Source organism: Somniosus microcephalus, unplaced genomic scaffold, assembly GCF_052327205.1.
Source record: "Somniosus microcephalus isolate GS21.2 unplaced genomic scaffold, FLI_Smic_1.0 unresolved_chr8, whole genome shotgun sequence".
In the NCBI taxonomy this organism is placed as follows: domain Eukaryota; kingdom Metazoa; phylum Chordata; class Chondrichthyes; order Squaliformes; family Somniosidae; genus Somniosus; species Somniosus microcephalus.
In genome coordinates, this window is record NW_028225186.1 from 9295897 (window position 1) to 9315203 (window position 19307).

Below are 19307 nucleotides of genomic sequence, written 5' to 3' on the forward strand. Positions count from 1 at the left end.
CCATGGAAGGACTTCTGCAAAGACTCACCAGGCAGATAGCTGGGATGGCAGGAATGATGTATGAGGGGAGATTGTGTCGATTGGGATTATACTCACTGGAGTTTAGAAGAATGAGAGGGGATCTAATTGAAACGCATAAAATTCTGACAGGACTGGACTGACTAGATGCAGGATTGATGTTCCCAATGGTCGGTGAATCCAGAACCAGGGGTCACAGACTAAGGATAAGGGGTAAGCCATTTAGGACAGAGATGAGGACGAATTTCTTCATCCAGCGAGTGGTGAACCTGTAGAATTCTCTACCACAGAAGGCAGCAGAGGCCAATGCATTAAATATATTCAAGAAGGAGTTGGATATATTTCTTAAGGCTAAAGGGATCAACGGTTATGGGGAGAAATCAGGAACCGGATACTGAATTTGGATGATCAGCCATGATCGCATTGAATGGTGGAGCAGTCTCGTGGGGCCGAACGGCCTACTCCAGCTCCTATCTTCTATGTTTCTATTAGCCAAGGCATAGAATTCAAGAACAGGGAGGTTATGCTTGAACAGTATAAATCACTAGTTAGGCCGCAGCTAGAGTACTGAAGACAGTTTTGATCACCACAGTACAGGAAAGATGTGATTGCACTAGAGAGGGTAGAGAGGAGATTTACTAGGATGTTGACATCACTGGAAAATATTAGCTATAAGTAAAGATTGGATAGGGTTGGGTTGTTATCTTTGGAGCAGAGGAGGTGGAGGGGAGACATAATTGAGGTGCATAAAATTCTGAGGGGCCAAGATACAGTGGATAGGAAGGACCAATTTCCCTTAGCAGAAATGTCAATGGTCAGGGGCGTAGATTTAAAGTAACTGGTAAATTGGTGAAAGAGGAGTTGACAACAACCATTTTCACACAGAGAGTGGAGGGAATCTGGAAGTCACTACCGATCACATTAATAGAAAGCACTATGGATATGTACTTGAAGTGCTGCAACCTACAGGGCTACAGACCCAGAGTTGGAAAGTGGGATTAGGCAAAATATCTCTTTTTCGTCCGGCAAATGCACGATGGGCCGAATGGCCTCCTTCTCTCGCGTAAATTTCTGTATTTCTATGATCTCTGCCCTTAATCTTCAATATTCCAGGGAAACATGCCTAGATTATGTGATCTCTGCTCATAGCCTAACCCTTGGAGCCCTGGTAACACACTCGTGAATCTGCACCGCACTCCCTCCAAGGTCAATATATCCTTTCTAAGGTGCAGTGCGCAGAACTATACACAGTGTCCTAACCAGGCCTCTGTACAGATGTCACACAACTTCCTTCCATTTACATTGTGCAGGGCAGTTGTCTAATAGTTTGCACAGGTCATTTCACTGTTGACAGGTTGCATTTGCGCAACTGCGATGGCCGAGTGGTTAAGGCGTTGGACTTGAAATCCAATCCCCGATGCAGATTTGAACCCTGCTCGCAGCGATTCTACTGCAATTTCTTTACTTTATTTCATCGGTTCACTGTGGAGATCACTGGCCCCGAAACTGATCAGAATTCTCTCCACTGCACGTTATTACATTGATTAACCCAAAGCTGTTGTTCCAATTGGAAACACTAATTTGTCATCAATTAGAAATTGTGGATTTGTTTGAAACTGTTGGCAAAGATCAGTGAGAAATTTACACATAAGACAGCACGTAAAAATTCCATTTAATAAAGAACCCTGCAATGTTTGGAAGGTAAAGAGTGGAAACGCGGTTTGGTTTTCTAAAGTTGAACATGAATTAAAAAGTGTGTAAAACGACCACGGCAGGACTCGAACCTGCAATCTTCTGATGGCATCAGAATTTACACCGAAGTCAGACGCCTTATCCATTAGGCCACGCGGCCAAGCAAAGGAAAACTGAACAAATCCTAATAATGAGTGATGAAACTCCGTCACTGTGTTCATTTCAACAACAACAGAGAATGCTGGAAACACTCAACAGGTCAGGCAGCATCGAGTGAGAGAGAAACAGAGTTAACCATTCAGGTCGAACCCTTCGTCAGAACAGGAAAAGGTTAGGGAAGAGGGATTTTTAAGCAGGGGTGGGTGGAGGCGAGGTAAGAATAAACGGAATGTCTGTGATAGAATGGAAGGCAGGAGAGATTGACTTACAAAAGGGATGATGGTGCAAGGCAAAAGGAGAGGTAATAGGACAAGTTAACGATCAAAAGATGGCTCAAGATGAGGTGTGAATGATTATGGCAGAAACATTAACAAATGTCATGTGAGGAAACGTGGGAACAAATTAAAAAAATAAAAGAAATACAGGGGCCAATTTATAGCCTGAAATTGTTGAACTCGGTGTTAAGTCCAGAAGGCTGTAAAGTGCATAATAGAAAGATGAGGTGCTGTTCCTCGAGATTACGTAGAGCTTCATTGGAACAGGGCAACAGGCCAAGGAAGGAGAGATCAGAGAGGGAGTGGAGCAGATAATTATAGTGACAGGTGACCGGAAGCTCGGGGTCGCACTTGCCAACTGTTCTGCAAAGCGGGCACCCAATCAGAATTTGGTTTCACAATGTAGATTCAGCTAATACAGTAACTAAATTGTAAGAAGTACAGGTAATCGCTGATTCACCTGGAAGGAGTGTTTGGTGCCCTGGGCGATGGGAAGGAAGGAGTTAAAAGGGCAGGTGTTGCATCTCCTGCACTTGCATGGGATGGTGCCGGGTGAAGGAGAAGGGGTGTTGGGGTGATAGAGGAGTGGACCAGGCTGCCATGGAGAGAGCGGTCCCTTCGAAATGCTGAAAGGGAGGAGGGGAAGATGTGTTTGATGCTGGAGGTGGCGGAAATGGCGCAGGATGATCCGTTGAATGTGGAGGCGGGTGGGGTGAAAGGTGAGGACAAGGGGGGAACCCTATCATGTTTCTGGGAGTGAGCGGAAGGGATGAGAGCAGTAGTGCGGGAAATGGAACAGACACGGTCGAGTGTCATGTCGACCATGGTAGAGGGGGATCCTCAGTTGAGGAAAATGGAAGACATACCGGAAGCACTGGTATGGAAGGTGGCATCATCAGAACAGATGCAACGGAGACAGAGAAACTGGGAGAATGGAATAGAATGGAATGGATAAATCCCCAGGGGTCTTGACAGGGTAGATGCTGAGAGGGTGTTTTCCCTCATGGGGGAATCTAGAATCAGGTGGCATAGTTTCAGAATAAGGGTTTGTCCATTTAAGACGCAGATGAGGAGGAATTTCTTCTCTCAGAGGGTTGTGAATCTTTGGAATTACCTACCCCAGAGAGCTGTGGAGCCTGAATCATTGATTATATTCATGGCTGAGATAGACAGATTGTTGAACTATCGGAGAGGCAAGGGTTAAGGGGGAACAGGCAGAAAAGTGGAGTTAAGGCCAAGATCAGATCAGCCATGACCTTATTGAATGGTGGAGCAGGTGCGAGGGGCTGAATGGCCTACTCCTGCTCCTTTTTCTTATGTTCTTATAAGGGCAGCAGGTGCATGGGAACACCATCACCTCCAAGTTCCCCTCCAAGTTACACACCATCCCGACGTGAAAATATATCACCATAACTTCATCGTCGCTAGGTCAAAATCCTGGAAATCCCTCCCTAACAGTACTATTGGAGCAACTTCACCTCATTGACTGCAGCGGGTCAAGAGGGCTTCTCACTACCACCTTCTCAAGGGCAATTAGGGATGGGCAATTAAAGCTGGCCTTGCCAGCGATGCCCAAGTCCTAGGAACAAATTAAATTAAATTAAAATTGTCACGACTGGATGTGGAAGGATTGCAGAGCTTTGATCTGATCCGTTGGTTGTTGGATCGCTTAGCTCTGTCTACACATGCGGTTTCCATAGCTTAGCATGTGTGTAGTCCTGAGTTGTAGCTTCATGAGGTTGGCACCTCATTTTAGGTACGCCTGGTGCTGCTCCTGAAATGCTCTTCTACACTCCTCATTGAACCAGGGCCGGTCCCCTCTCTCGATGCTAATGGTAGTGTGAGGAATACACCGGTCCATCAGGTTACAGATTGTGGTGGAATACAATTCCAAAACTGAGGCCCCCTCTGCCCTCTCGGGTGGACATAACAGATCCCATGGCACAATTGTAAGAAGAGCAGGGGGTGGTGAGGTTTACCCCGGTGTCCTGTCGCCAATATTTATCCTCAAATCACCATCACTAAAACAGGTTATCCTCGATTATCACATTGTGGGAGCTTGCTGTGCACAAATTGCCTGTTGCTCTTTTTCCTACATTACAACAGTGACTACAACTACATTGCCTGTAAAGCGCTTTGAGACGTCCTCAGGTGAAAGGCGCTGTAGAAATCAGAGTCTTTCTTTTACAGACTTCGAAGTCACAGAATCACAGGAACCCCACAGTGCAGATAGAGGCCATTTCGGCCCATCGAGCCTGCACCGACACATATCCCACCCGATCCCCGTAACCCCTACACCAACACATATCCCACCCTATCCCCGTAACCCCACATATTTAATCCCCCTAACACGAAGGGTCAATTTATCATAGCCAATCAACCTAACCCGCACATCTTTGGACTGTGGGAGGAAACTGGAGCACTGACAACTGACAAAAACCAAAAATCAACATAAATTGAATTTAACAGCAAAAGGAGTTAAGGCAGGTCGGTCAGCTCAGTAGGTTAGAGCGTAGAGCTCATAACACCAAGGTCGTGGGTTCGATCCCCATATGGGTCATTTACTTTTTGATGGTGTGGGTAGTTTCTTAATTTTGCTATTTGCTGAAAAGATTGGAGCTGTCATACTTTGAAGCAAAGCGACAAAACCTTAGTTCTGCAGAGAGCTCAAGGAACTGGAAGGTTGACCCTGTGTCTATCTGTCCACAGATGGCGCTGATCTGCAAATTACTCCTACTGATCGCGTGGCCTAATGGATAAGGCGTCAGAATTTGGTATTAATTTCTGAGGTTATCAGGATATTGCAGGTTCGAGTCCTGCCACGGTCTTTTTACACACTTTTTAATTCGTGTTCAGTTTTACAAAACCAAACCGTTTCCCACTGAGTTGCTGAAGGTGATTCCATAACAAACACAGCAGGGCTCTTTATAATTAGTATTTTTGATGCTGCTTTGTGTGTGTATTGCTCACGAGTTCCCAACAAATCCACAATATCAAATTGATGCCGATAAATTATTTGTGTTTCAATTGGAACTTTGGGTTAATCAGTGTAATAAAGTGCAGTGGAGGGAATTCTGATCAATTTCGGGGCCAGTGATCGCCACAGGGAGCTGATGAAATAAAACATTTGCATCAAAGTCGCTGCGAGCAGGGTTCGAACCTGCGCGGGGAAACCCTATTGGATTTCGAGTCCAACGCCTTAACCACTCGGCCATCGCAGCTGCACATTAACAGTAAGAAAATACTTCCTACTGTGAGTGAGTCAGGAACTAGCTCAGAGAAGACAGGTCATAAATACTCACTGATGAATCCAGCAGGGAATTCGGGATTAACTTCTTTGGCCAAAGAGTGCTGAGAATGCAGTAGTTGAGGCGAATACTACTAGATGCATTTAAGAGGAAGGGAGAAAGGAATAGAAGGATATGCTGATAGGATTTTTTAAATTCGTTTATGGGTTGTGGGTGCGCTGGCAAGGCCAGCATTAAATGCCCATCCCTAATTGCCCCTTGAGAAGGTGGTGATGAGCCGCCTTCTTGAACCGCTGCAGTCCGTGTGGTGAAGGTGCTCCCACAGTGCTGTTAGGGAGGGAGTTCCAGGATTTTGACCCAGCGACGATGAAGGATCGGCAACATACTTCAAAGTCAGAATGGTGTGTGACTTGGAGGGGAATTTGGAGGTGGGGGTGTTCCCATGCGCCTGCTGCGCTTGTCCTTCTAGGTGGAAGAGGTTGCGTGTTTGGCAGGTGCTGCTGAAGAAGCCTTGGTGAGTTGCTGCAGTGCATCTTGTAGATGGTACGCACTGCAGCCACGGTGCGCCGGTGGTGGAGGGAGTGAATGTTTAAGGTGGTGGATGGGGTGCCAATCAAGCGGGCTGCATTGTCCTGGAAGGTGTCGAACTTCTTGAGTGTTGTTGGAGCTGCACTCATCCAGGCAAGTGGAGAGTATTTCATCACACTCCTTACTTGTGCCGTGTCGATGGTAGAAAGGCTTTGGGGAGTCAGGAGGTGAGACACCCGACGCAGAATGCCTAGCCTCTGACCTTCTCTTGGTGTCACAGTATTTATGTTCAATGGTAACCCCCAGGATGTTGGTGGTCAGCTCCTTTGTTCATGTTGGACCAAGGTTTTAATGAAGTCGGGAGCCGAGTGCTCTTGGCAGAACCCAAACCGGGCATCAATGAGCAGGTTATTGGTCAGTAAGTGCCACTTTACAGCACTGTGGATGATACGTTCCATTACTTTGCTGATGATTGAGAGTAGAGAGTAGACTGATGGGGCGGTAATTGGCTGGATTGGATTTGTCCTGCTTTTTGTGGACAGGACATACCTGGGCAGTCTTCCACATTGTTGGATAGATGCCAGTGTTGCAGCTGTACTAGAACAGCTTGGCTGGAGCACAAGTCTTCAGGATAATAGCCGGGGTGTTGTCAGGGCCCAGAGCCATTGCTGTATCCAGTGTGCTCAGCCTTTTCTTGATATCACGTGGAGTGAATCGAATTGGCTGAAGACTGGCTTCTGTGATGGTGGGGACCTCAGGAGGAGGCTGATATGGATCAGGCCAGGTGGTCCGTCCAGTTTCATTTTTATTATTTTGTTTCATAGCGGTTTGTTACAACTGAGTGGCTTGCTAGGCCATGTCAGAGGGCAGTTAAGAATCAACCACATTGCTATGGGACTGGAGTCACACAAAGGCCAGACTGGGTCAGGACATTAGTGAACCAGATGGGTTTTTACGACAATCCGATAGTTTCATGGTTACCATTATTGATTCTAGTTTTATTTGGGGGGTGAGGAGAAATAGAGAAGGAGGAGCCTCGTGTGGAGACCAGTTCGTGCAAATGGACTGTTTCTGTGGGGCAGACTCTATAATATTATGTAACACCCGTTTTAATCAGACACAGAATGATCCGGGACTGACAGCACATCCCTTTTAAACAGATACAGAATGACCAGGGACTTACAGCACATGCCTTTTAAACAGACACAGAATGATCCGGGACTGACAGCACATCCCATTTAAGCAGACTCAGAATGACCCGGGACTGACAGCACATCCCTTTTAAACAGACACAGAGTGATCCTGGACTGACAGTACATCCCTTTTGAACAGACACAGAATAATCCGAGACTGACAGCACATCCCTTTTAAACAGACATAGAATAATCCGGGACTGAAAGCATGTCCCTTTTAAACAGACACAGAATGACCCGGGACTGACAGCACATCCCTTTTAAACAGACACAGAATAATCCGGGACTGACAGCATGTCCCTTTTAAACAGACACAGAATAAACCGGGACTGACAGCATGTCCCTTTTAAACAGACACAGAATGATCCGGGACTGACAGCATGTCCCTTTTAAACAGACACAGAATAAACCGGGACTGACAGCATGTCCCTTTTAAATAGACACAGAATGATCCGGGACTGACAGCATGTCCCTATTAAACAGACACAGAATGATCCGGGACTGAAAGTAGACCCCTTTTAAACCGACATGGAATGCTGCCTGACCTGCAGAGTGTTTCCAGCATTTCATCTGTTTATATTTCAGATTTCCAGCATCAACACTATTTTGCTTTTGTAATAGAACTTTACGGAATTGGCTCTGTGGCGCAATGGATAGCGCATTGGACTTCTAGTTGTATGACAGATTAAGGCCATTCAAAGGTTGTGGGTTCGAGTCCCACCAGAGTCGGATTTTGTGTGAGGGTTCGGTGGTTCCTCCACTGACAGTACATTTTGCAGTAAATCGGTAATTCAGAGAATAACGCCCTGACACCTTCCCTCTGAGTACTCTCAACCCCTGAGTCAGTTACACAGGAGCAGGAGGAGGCCATTCAGTCCCATGGCCGTTTTACATAGGAACAGGAGGAAACCATTCAGTCCCATGACCCTTTTACACAGGAACAGGAGGAGGCCATTCAGCCCCTTTAGCCTGTTATACAGGAACAGGAGGAGGCCCTTCAGCCCCTCGAGCCTGTTACACAGGGACAAGAGGAGCCCTTTTACGCCTCGAGCCTGTTGCATTGGACAGGAGGAAGCCGTTCAGCGATTCAAGATCTGTACAAGAACAGTAGAACTCCATTCAGCCCCTCGAACCTGTTACATAGGATGAAGAGGAGGCAAATCAGACCCATGATCCAGTTATAAAGGAACAGGAGAAGGCAATTCAGACCAACGAGTCTGTTTCACAGGAACAGCAGGAGGCCATTCAGCCCCTCAAACCTGCCACACATGAACAGGAGGAGGACATTCAGTCCCTCAAGCCTGCTACACTGGAACAGGAGGAGGCAATTCAGACACACGAGTCTGTTATACGGGAACAGGAGGAGGCCATTCCGCCCCTCAAGCCTGTTATACATGAACAGGAGGAGGCCATTCAGCCCCTCGAGCCTGTTATACATGCACAGGAGGATGCCATTCAGCCCCTCGAGCCTGTTACACAGTAACAGGAGGAGGCCATTCAGCCACTCAAGCCTGTTACACAGGAACAAGAGGAGACAATTCAGACACACGAGCCTGTTATACAGGAACAGGAGGAGGCTATTCAGCCTCTCGAGCGTGTTATACAGGAAAAGGAGGAAGCCATTCAGCCCCTCAAGCCTGTTAGACAGGAACAGGAGGAGGCCATTCAGCCCCTCGAGCCGGTTACACAGGAATAGGAGGAGGCCATTCAGCCCCTCAAGCCCGTTATACATGAACAGGAGGAGGCCATTCAGCCCTTCAAGCCTGTTTTACATGCACAGGAGGATGCCATTCAGCCCCTTGAGCCTGTTACACAGGAAAGGAGGAGGCCATTCAGCCCCTTGAGTCTGTTATACAGGAACAGGAGGAGGCCATTCAGCCCTTCGAGTCTCTTATAAAGGAACAGGAGGAGGCCAATCAGCTCCTCGGGTATGTTACACATAAACAGGAGGAGGCCATTCAGCCCCTCCAGCCTGTTACGCAGGAACAGGAGGAGGCTATTCAGCCTGTTATGTCGGAAAAGGAGGAAGCCATTCAACCCCTCAAGCCTGTTACACAGGAACATCATGGGCAAGGAAACCTCCTGCTGATTACCACCTACCACCCTCCCTCAGCTGATGAATCAGTGCTCCTCCATGTTGAACACTGAAGGCAGCAAGGGCACAGAATGTACTCTGGGTGGGGACCTCAATGCCCATCACCAAGAGTGGCTCGGTAGCAGCACTACTGACCGAGCTGGTCGAGTCCTGAAGGACATGGCTGCCAGAATTGGCCTGCGGCAGGTGGTGAGGGAACCAACACGAGTGGAAAACCTTCTTGACCTCCTCCTGACCAATCTACCTGTCACAGATGCAAAAAGTTCAAAAAGTATTCATTGGCTGTAAAGCACTTTAGGATGTCCTGAGGTCGTGAAAGGCCTGTAGAAATGCAAGTCTTTCTTTTACAAACTTCCAAGACAAAGTGACTTAGCTGGCAAAGACCAGAAACAGGGACGGTTCTATAGGTGAGATTTACAGATGGGCCGGTTAGCTCAGTTGGTTAGGGCGTGGTGCGAATAATGCCAAGGTCGCGGGTTCGATCACCGTATGGGCCATTTATTTTTCGAGGGAAGGTTAGTTTCTTAATTTTGTAATATTTGAGCAGTTTAAAAGTTTAAAAAGTTTGGAAGGAAACTCATACGGGACCTACAAATCTGCAAAATCTTAGTTCTACCGAGAGTTCATGGACCTGAAAGGTTAACCCTGTGTTTTTCTGTACACAGATGTTCCCTGACCTGTGGAGTGTTTCCAACATTTAATGAACAATTTCAGATCCAGCATCTGCTGCATTTCGCCTTTTTTTTTACCGCAGTGTCCTCGCTTCTATTAACAAAAGTCAAAAATAAATTGTAGCTAACGGAAAATGAAACATGCTGTCACTGTGAGCATTGGTGGTTCAGGGGTAGCATTCTCGCCTGCCACACAAAAGACCCGGATTCGATTCCCGGCCAATGCAGGTTAACATTTTTAACAATTTATTTCAGAGCAAACACATCACATGAAACATTAATAATAAATTAGCTGTTCCTGTGCAACTGGATCAAGGGAATGAATGGCCTCCACCTGTTCCTGTGTAACAGGCTTGAGAGGCTGAATGTCCTCCTGCTCCATTGTAACAGGCTCGAGGGGCTGAATGGCCTCCTGTTCCAGTGTAACAGGCTTGAGGGGCTGAATGGCCTCCTCCTGTTCCTGTGCAACATGCTCGAGTGGCTGAATGGCCTCCGCCTGTTCCTGTGTAACAGGTTCGAGGGGCTGAATGGCCTCCTCCTGTTCCTGTTCGACAGGCTCGAGGGGCTGAATGGCCTCCTGCTGTACGGTTTGACAGGCTCGAGGGGCTGAATGGCCTCCTCCAGTTCCGGTTTCACAGGCTCGAGCGGCTGAATGGCCTCCTCCTGTTCCTGTTTGACAGGCTCGAGGGGCTGAATGGCCTCCTCCTGTTCCTGTTTGACAGGCTCAAGGGGCTGAATGGCCTACTCCTGTTCCTGTTTGACAGGCTCGAGGTGCTGAATGGCCTCCTCCTGTTCCTGTTTGACAGGCTCAAGGGGCTGAATGGCCTCCTCCTGTTCCTGTGTAACAGGCTCGAGGGACTGAATGGCCTCCTCCTGTTCCTGTTCGACAGGCTCAAGGGGCTGAATGGTCTCCTCCTGTCCCGGTTTCACAGGCTCGAGGGACTGAATGGCCTCCTCCTGTTCCGGTTTGACAGGCTCGAGGGGCTGAATGGACTCCTCCTGTTCCGGTTTGACAGGCTCGAGGGGCTGAATGGCCTCCGCCAGTTCCGGTTTGACAGGCTCAAGGGACTGAATGGCCTCCTTCTGTTCCACTTTGACAGGCTCGAGGGGCTGAATGGGCTCCTCCTGTTCCCGTTTGACAGGCTCGAGGGGCTGAATGGCCTGCTCCTGTTCCTGTGCAACATGCTCGAGGGGCTGAATGGCCTCCTCCTGTTCCTGTGTAACAGGCTCGAGGGGCTGAATGGCCTCCTCCTGTGTAACAGGCTCGAGGGGCTGAATGGCCTCCTGTTCCAGTGTAACGGGCTCAAGGGGCTGAATGGCCTCCTCCTGTTCCTGTTTGACAGGCTGGAGGGGCTGAATGGCCTCCTCCTGTTCCTGTTTGACAGGCTCGAGGGGCTGAATGGCCTCCTCCTGTTCCTGTTCGACAGGCTCGAGGGGCTGAATGGCCTCCTCATGTTCCGGTTTGACAGGCTCGAGGGGCTGAATGGCCTCCTCCAGTTCCGGTTTGACAGTCTCGAGCGGCTGAATGGCCTCCTCCTGTTCCTGTTCGACAGGCTCGAGGGGCTGAATGGCCTCCTCCTGTTCCGGTTTGACAGGCTCGAGGGGCTGAATGGCCTCCTCCAGTTCCGGTTTGACAGGTTCGAGTGGCTGAATGGCCTCCTCCTGTTCCTGTTTGATAGGCTCGAGGGGCTGAATGGGCTCATCCTGTTCCGGTTTGACAGGCTCAAGGGGCTGAATGGCCTCCTCCTGTTCCTGTTTGACAGGCTCAAGGGGCTGAATGGCCTCCTCCTGTTCCTGTGTAACAGGCTCGAGGGACTGAATGGCCTCCTCCTGTTCCTGTTTGACATGCTCAAGGGGCTGAATGGTCTCCTCCTGTCCCGGTTTGACAGGCTCGAGGGGCTGAATGGCCTCCTCCTGTTCCTGTGTAACAGGCTCGAGGGACTGAATGGCCTCCTCCTGTTCCTTTTTGACAGGCTCAAGGGGCTGAATGGACTCCTCCTGTTCCGGTTTGACAGGCTCGAGGGGCTGAATGGCCTCCGCCAGTTCTGGTTTGACAGGCTCGAGGGGTTGAATGGCCTCCTCCTGTTCCTTTGAACCATGTTTCAGGCACTGAAGGGACTGATGTTCCGATTGTGCCCTCTGCTGTCCCGGCGCAGAAAGAAACACAGTGCCAGTGTATAAAACCCCAAGTCCTTGTACTTTCTTTCTTTCTTTGAATCTTTCTTTCATTTCTTCCTTTTCTGTGCCAAATGCTCCTTAATCTATTGTTGCTTAGTGATAGATGTGTTCATATTTGCCGGTTTCAATGTGTTCATTGCTTCTGCTGATTTGAATTGTGTCGAAAAAGTGAACTGAATTTCTCCACCTGTATGAGGCATCCTTGGGTTCGAAGCTCTTTTGGTTTCAATCAAACAAACGCACAGATTTCTCGAACTCGCTGAGCCTTTCCTGGCCAGTATTTGTTTCTTGCTTCCTTGCATTTGGAAAGGCCCAGGTTTCATCCCCGGCCTGTGCAGAGGTAGCTGACCTGAGCCTGGGCAGCGGTTACAATTGTGTCTGTGGCCCTGTGTTAGAGAGAGGGTGAATGAGCCTGGCTTCTTGTCCACTCGCCCTGCTGGCTGTGGGCAATGGCTGAGCAGAGGACCAGTTGTGATGGGTGTCCGCAGGAGGGGAGAGGTGGAGAAGGGAAGTTGTAAAGATAAAGAAAGGGTCTCCCAGCTGTGACAGCTGCTGCTGCCCACAGTAGGCAGTTTGGACAGTGGGTTACCACAGCCCATGACACACACGAGCCAATCCAGCCTCCTCGTGGACTGCCTTCACTTACACTTCTCCTTTTTAAGATGAAACTGTCATTTTATTCATGTGACGTCTAAACCACATCCCCTCTGATTGTCATTTCAAAACCATTGCACTTACAGTCTCAGCTCAACATCGGCAAACCCCAGCAGCAAGCAGGTGAGATTTACAATCTCTTAATGATCAATGATCTTTCACAGGAACGTGTCAAATCAGTGCTATGTTGTTAAAGTCAACACAGGATGTCAAGGTCTTAGAGAGGGTGCAGAGGAGATTTACCAGAATGGTACCAGGGATGAGGGAATTCAATGATGTGGAGAGACTGGAGAAGCTGGGATTGTTCTCCTTAGAGCAGAGAGGGTTAAGAGGAGATTTGATAGAGATTTTCAAACCTATGAATAGTTTTGATAGCGTAAATAAGAAGTAGGTGTTTCCACTGGCAGAAGGTTCGGTAACCAGAGGACACAGATTTATGGTGATTGGCAAAAGAACCAGAGGTGACATGAGGAAACATTTTGTTTAAGCAGCAAGTTGTTGTGATCTGGAATGCGCTGCCTGAAAGGGCGGTGGAAGCAGATTCAATAGTAACTTTCAAAAGGCAGTTGAATAAATACTTGAAGGAAAAACATTACAGGGCTATGGGGAAAGGGCAGGTGAATGAAATTAATTGCAGTGCTCTTTCAAAGTGCCGGCGCAGGGCTATGGGAAGAGAGTGGGGCACTGGGATTTTTTGGGATTGATTCAGGTCTATGGGGTGTGAGTGGGGCAGTGTGATTAGTTTGGGATTGATTCAGGGCTATGGGGTGAGAGCGGACCAGTGGGATTAGTTTGTGATTGATACAGGTCTATGGGGTGTGAGCGGGGCAGTGGGATTAGTTTAGGATTGATTCAGGGCTATGGGGTGAGAGCGGACCAGTGGGATTAGTTTGTGATTGATACAGGTCTATGGGGTGTGAGCGGGGCAGTGGGATTAGTTTGGGATTGATTCAGTGCTATGGGGTGAGAGCGGGGCAGTGGGAATAGTTTGTGATTGATACAGGTCTATGGGGTGTTAGCGGGGCAGTGGGATTAGTTTAGGATTGATTCAGGGCTATGGGGTGAGAGCGGACAAGTGGGATTAGTTTGTGATTGATACAGGTCTATGGGGTGTGAGCGGGGCAGTGGGATTAGTTTGGGATTGATTCAGGGCTATGGGGTGAGAGCGGGGCAGTGGGATTAGTTTGTGATTGATACAGGTCTATGGGGTGTGTGTGGGGCAGTGGGATTAGTTTGGGGATTGATACAGGGCTATGGGGAGATAGCGGGTCAGTGGGATTAGTTTGGGATTGTTACAGGGCTTTGGGGAGAGAGCGGGGCAGTGGGATTAGTTTGGGATTGATACAGGTCTATGGGGTGTGAGCGGGGCAGTGGGATTAGTTTGGGGATTGATACAGGGCTATGGGGAGATAGCGGGTCAGTGGGATTAGTTTGGGATTGTTACAGGGCTTTGGGGAGAAAGCGGGACAGTGGGATTAGTTTGGGATTGTTACAGGGCTTTGGGGAGAGAGTGGGGCAGTGGGATTAATTTGCGATTGATACAGGTCTATGGGGAGATAGTGGTTCAGTGGGTTTAGTTTAGTATTGCTGTGGCAAAGACACAGAATTAACACAGTGGGCCGAATGGTCTCCTCTGCTCTGTAAATATCTATTGTTGGAGACTCCTGGGCAGCTTGTAACACACCATTTGCTGTAGATTTCCTCTCCATATTCTTCTCTAAATGTTCACTGACGGTTCCTTCACAGCTACCCAGGCTTCCTGATTTTCGTGTGAGCAGCAAATGTCGATACGTCTGCCTCCTGTACCCAAGTCCAGATTGTTGAAATAGCAAGAAGGGCAACGGTCGCAGCAGTGATGCAAGGGGGCCAACTCTTTACATCGTCCAGTCAAAAAAACACCCAATAACTACCGCACTCTGCTTCTGTATTTTAACCAGCTTCCTGGTTTCAAGAACGGTTTCTAGTTGAGTATTAATTTTATCCCATATAAGGACATAGAAACATAGAAACATAGAAGATAGGAGCAGGAGTAGGCCATTCGGCCCCTCGAGCCTGCTCCGCCATTCAATGCGATCATGGCTGATCATCCAAATTCAGTACCCGGTCCCTGCTTTCTCCCCACACTCCTTGATCCCTTTAGCCTTAAGAAATATATCCAACTCCTTCTTGAATATATTTAATGAACTGGCCTCTACTGCCTTCCGTGGTAGAGAATTCCACAGGTTCACCACTCTCTGGGTGAAGAAATTCCTCCTCATCTCAGTCCGAAATGGCTTAGCTCTTATCCTAAGACTGTGACCCCTGGTTCTGGACTCCCCGGCCATCGAGAACATCATTCCTGCATCTGGTCTGTCCAGTCCTGTCAGACTTTTATAAGTTTCAATGAGATCCCCTCTCATTCTTCTAAACTCCAGCGAGTATAAGCCCAATCGACCCAATCTCTCCTCATACGTCATTCCTGCCATCCCAGGTATCAGCCTGGTGAATCTTCGCTGAACTCCTTCCATGGCAAGAACATCCTTCCTCAGATAAGGCGACCAAAACTGCACACAATACTCACGATGTGGCCTCACCAAGGCCCTGTACAACTGCAGCAAGACATCCTTGTTCCTGTACTCAAACCCTTTCGCTACGAAGGCCAACATACCATTTGCCTTCTTAACTGCCTGCTACACCTTCATGCTTACCTTCAGCGACTGCTGTACAAGGACACCCAGGTCTCGTTGCACTTCCCCTTCTCCCAATCTATTGCTATTCAGATAATAATCTGCCTTCCTGTTTTTGACACCAAAGTGGATAACCTCGCATTTATTCACGTTATATTGCATCTGCCATGCTTTTGCCCAATCACCCAACCTGTCCAAATCATACTGGAGTTTCTCAGCATCCTCCTCACAGCACACACGCCCACCCAGCTTTGTGTCATCTGCAAACTTGGAGATATTACATCTAGTTCCCTTGTCTAGATCATTATTATATATTGTGAATAGCTGGGGTCCAAGGACCGATCCCTGCAGTGCCCCACTAGTTACAGCCTGCCGCTCGGAAAAAGACCCATTTGTTCCAACTCTTTGTCAACTGTCTGCCAACCAGTTCTCTATCCAAGTCAATACCTTGCCCCCAATCCCATGTGCCTTAACTTTACACGCTAATCTCGTACGCTGGACCCTATCGAAAGCCTTTTGAAAGTCCAAATACACCACATCCACTGGTTCTCCATTGTCTATTTTTCCAGTTACATCCTCAAAAAATTCCAGTAGATTAGTCAAGCACGATTTACCTTTTGTAAATCCATGTTGACTTTGTCCGATCCTGTCACTGTTTTCCAAGTGCTCTGCTATTGCATCTTTTACAATGGACTCTAGCATTTTCCCCACTACCGATGTCAGGTTTACCGGTCTGTAATTCCCATTTTTCTCTCTGCCACCTGTTTTGAATAGTGGGGTAACATTAGCTACCCTCCAAGCTATGGGTACTGTTCCAGATTCCATCGAATGTTGGAAGATGATCAGCAATGCATCTACTATTTCTAGGGCCACTTCCTTAAGCACCCTAGGATGTAGATTATCAGCCCCTGGGGATTTATCGGCCTTCAATCCCGTCAATTTCCCTAACACCATTTCCCTACAAATACTGATTCCTTTCAGTTCCTCCCTTTCATCAGACCCTATAAGACCATAAGAAAATAAGAAATAGGAGCAGGAGTAGGCCATTCGGCCCCTCGAGCCTGCTCTGCCATTCAATAAGATCATGGCTGATCTGATCCTAGCCGCCAATCTACTATCACAGAACCATCTCCTGAATCTAACAGAATTAGACACACAAATTAGGAGCAGGATCAGGCTACACAGCCCCTGGGCCTGCTCCGCTACCCACAGGGCCATGTCCGATCCGAACCTAGACTCATGTCCAAATTCCTGCCCGCTCCCCGTAAACCTTAATTCCCTTTATTTCTAGGAAACTGTCTATTTCTGTTTTAAATTTATGTAATGATGTAGCTTCTACAGCTTTTTGGGGCAGCATATTCCATGGACCTACCACCCTCTGAGTGAAGTAGTTCCTCCTCATCTCTGTTTTGAAAGAGCAGCCCCTTATTCTAAGACTATGCCCCCTAGTTCCAGTTTCACCCATCATCGGGAACATCCTGCCTGCATCCACCCGATCAAAGCCCTTCACAATCTTATATGTTTCAATAAGATCGCCTCTCATTCTTCTGAACTCCAATGAGTAGAGTCCCAATCTACTTATCCTCTCCTCATATATCCATCCCCTCATCCCCGGGATTAACCGAGTGAACCTTTGATGCGCTATCAATTACTCATAAAAGACTGAGAGTTAGAAGAGTAACTAAAGGCTTTTATTAACAACAGAATGGAGGTCTGCCTCGAGTGGTCGACCGGTCCAGGATACTAAGGGCTGGGGAGCAGTCACCTTTATACTAGGACCTGTGGGAGGAGTCAGCCGAGGCATGTCCAGGCATGTACACAGTGGAATACAAACAGGACAAACAGGAATACAAACAGTGGTTTACCACAACCTTCTTTGTCCTGACTCGAGAACAAGTATGTCTTTTCTTAAGTATGGGCACCAAAACTGTATGCAGTATTCCAGGTGCGGTCTCACCAATACCTTGTACAACTGAAGCAATACATCCCTATTTTTATATTCTATCCCCCTAGCAATGAAAGCCAACATTCCATTGGCCTTCTTAATCACTTGCTGCACCTGCATACTAACCTTTTGAGTTTCGTGCACTAGGACCACCAGATCCCTTTGTACTTCAGTACTTTCAAATTTCTTGCCATTAAGATAATAACTTGCTCTACGATTTTTCCTGCCAAAGTGCAAAACCTCACACTTTCCAGTATTGTATTCCATCTGCCAAATCTCTGCCCACTTACTTAGCCTGTCTATGTCCCCTTGCAGGTTTTTTATGTCCTCCTCACTCACTACTTTCCCTCCCATCTTAGCATCATCTGCAAACTTTGATATATTTCACTCGGTCCCCTCCTCCAAATCGTTAATATAGATTGTAAAGAGTTGGGGACCCAGCACTGACCCCTGCGGAACACCACTAGTTACTGATTGCCAGTCTGAAAATGAACCATTTATCCCAACTCTCTTCCTTCTGTTAGATAGCCAATCCTCTATCCATGCCAGAATATAACCCCCAATCCCGTGATTTTTTATCTTAAGCAATAATCTTTTGTGTGGCACCTTGTCAAATGCCTTTTGGAAGTCTAAATACACTGCGTCCACTGGTTCCCCTTTATCCACCCTATATGTTACTTCCTCAAAGAACTCCAGCAAATTTGTCAAACATGACTTCCCCTTCATAAAACCATGCTGACTTTGTCCTATTAAATTATGATTATCCAAATGTCCTGTTACTGTCTCCTTAATAATGGACTCCAAAATTTTACCTACCACAAACTTTTGGCTAACCGGTCTATAGTTTCCAGCCTTCTGTCTACTGCTCTTTTTAAATAAGGGTGTTACATTAGCAGTTTTCGAGTCTGCCAGGACCTTTGCTGAGTCCAGGGAGTTTTGGAAAATTATTACCAATGCATCCACAATCCCTACCGCCACTTCCCTCAAGACCCGAGAATGTAAGCCATCAGGTCCAGGTGATTTATCTGCCTTGAGTCCCATTATTTTACCGAGTACCACTTCCTCAGTGATTTTGATCGTGTTTAGCTCCTCCCCACCTATAGCACCCTGTTTGTCCAGTGTTGGGATATTCTTAGTGTCCTCTACTGTAAAGACTGATACAAAATATTCATTCAGTGTTTTTGCCATCTCCATATTTCCCACCATTAATTTCCCGGTCTCATCCTCTAAGGGACCAACATTTACTTTAGCCACCCTTTTTCTTTTTATATAACTATAAAAACTGTTACTATCTGTTTTTATATTTTTCGCTAATTTACTTTCATAATCTATCTTCCCTTTCTTAATCAATCTTTTTGCTATTTTTTGCTGTCTTTTAAATTTTTCCCAATACTCTATAATTCACTAGATTTGGCTACCTTATATGCCCTTGTGTTTCGTCGAATACTATCCTTAATTTCTTTACTTAGCCACGGATGGCTGTCTTTTCTTTTACACCCTTTTCTTCTCAGTGGAATATATATTTTTTGGAAGTTGTAAAATAACTCCTTAAATGTACACCACTGATCATGTATCGTCTTACCCTTTAATCTATTTTCCCAATCCACTCTACTCAATTCCGCTCTCATACCTTCATAGTCTCCTTTATTCAAGCTTAGCACGCTTGTTCGGGATCCAACCTTCTCACCCTCTAATTGAATATGGAATTCAACCATGTTGTGGTCACTCATTTCAAGGGGATCTTTTACAAGGACATTTTTAATTAATCCTGTCTCGTTACACAGGACCAGATCTAAGGTTGCTTGCCCGCTGGTCGGTTCAGTTACATACTGCTCAAGAAACCCATCCCTAATACACTCAATGAACTCATCCTCAAGGCAGCCCTGCCCAATTTGCTTTGTCCATTTAATATGATAGTTAAAATCCCCCATAATTATAGATGTTCCCTTATTACAAGCCTCAACTATTTCCTGATTGATACTCCG

General features: G+C 47.2%; 1 protein-coding gene and 3 non-coding genes across 4 annotated transcripts in view; 2 read left to right on the forward strand and 2 right to left on the reverse strand.

Moving 5' to 3' along the window:
• LOC147085400 (uncharacterized) overlaps positions 1 to 19307 on the forward strand; it is a 327863-nt gene that overhangs the window by 137887 nt on the left and 170669 nt on the right. The gene's annotated exons all lie outside the window — the stretch shown is intronic.
• trnar-ucg (transfer RNA arginine (anticodon UCG)) lies at positions 1782 to 1870 on the reverse strand. The gene is given in 2 exon segments: positions 1782 to 1817; positions 1834 to 1870. It is a non-coding gene; the product is annotated as a tRNA-Arg (tRNA).
• trnas-cga (transfer RNA serine (anticodon CGA)) lies at positions 5284 to 5365 on the reverse strand. Its single transcript has one exon. It is a non-coding gene; the product is annotated as a tRNA-Ser (tRNA).
• Positions 7749 to 7842, forward strand: trnar-ucu (transfer RNA arginine (anticodon UCU)). The gene is made up of 2 exons: positions 7749 to 7785; positions 7807 to 7842. It is a non-coding gene; the product is annotated as a tRNA-Arg (tRNA).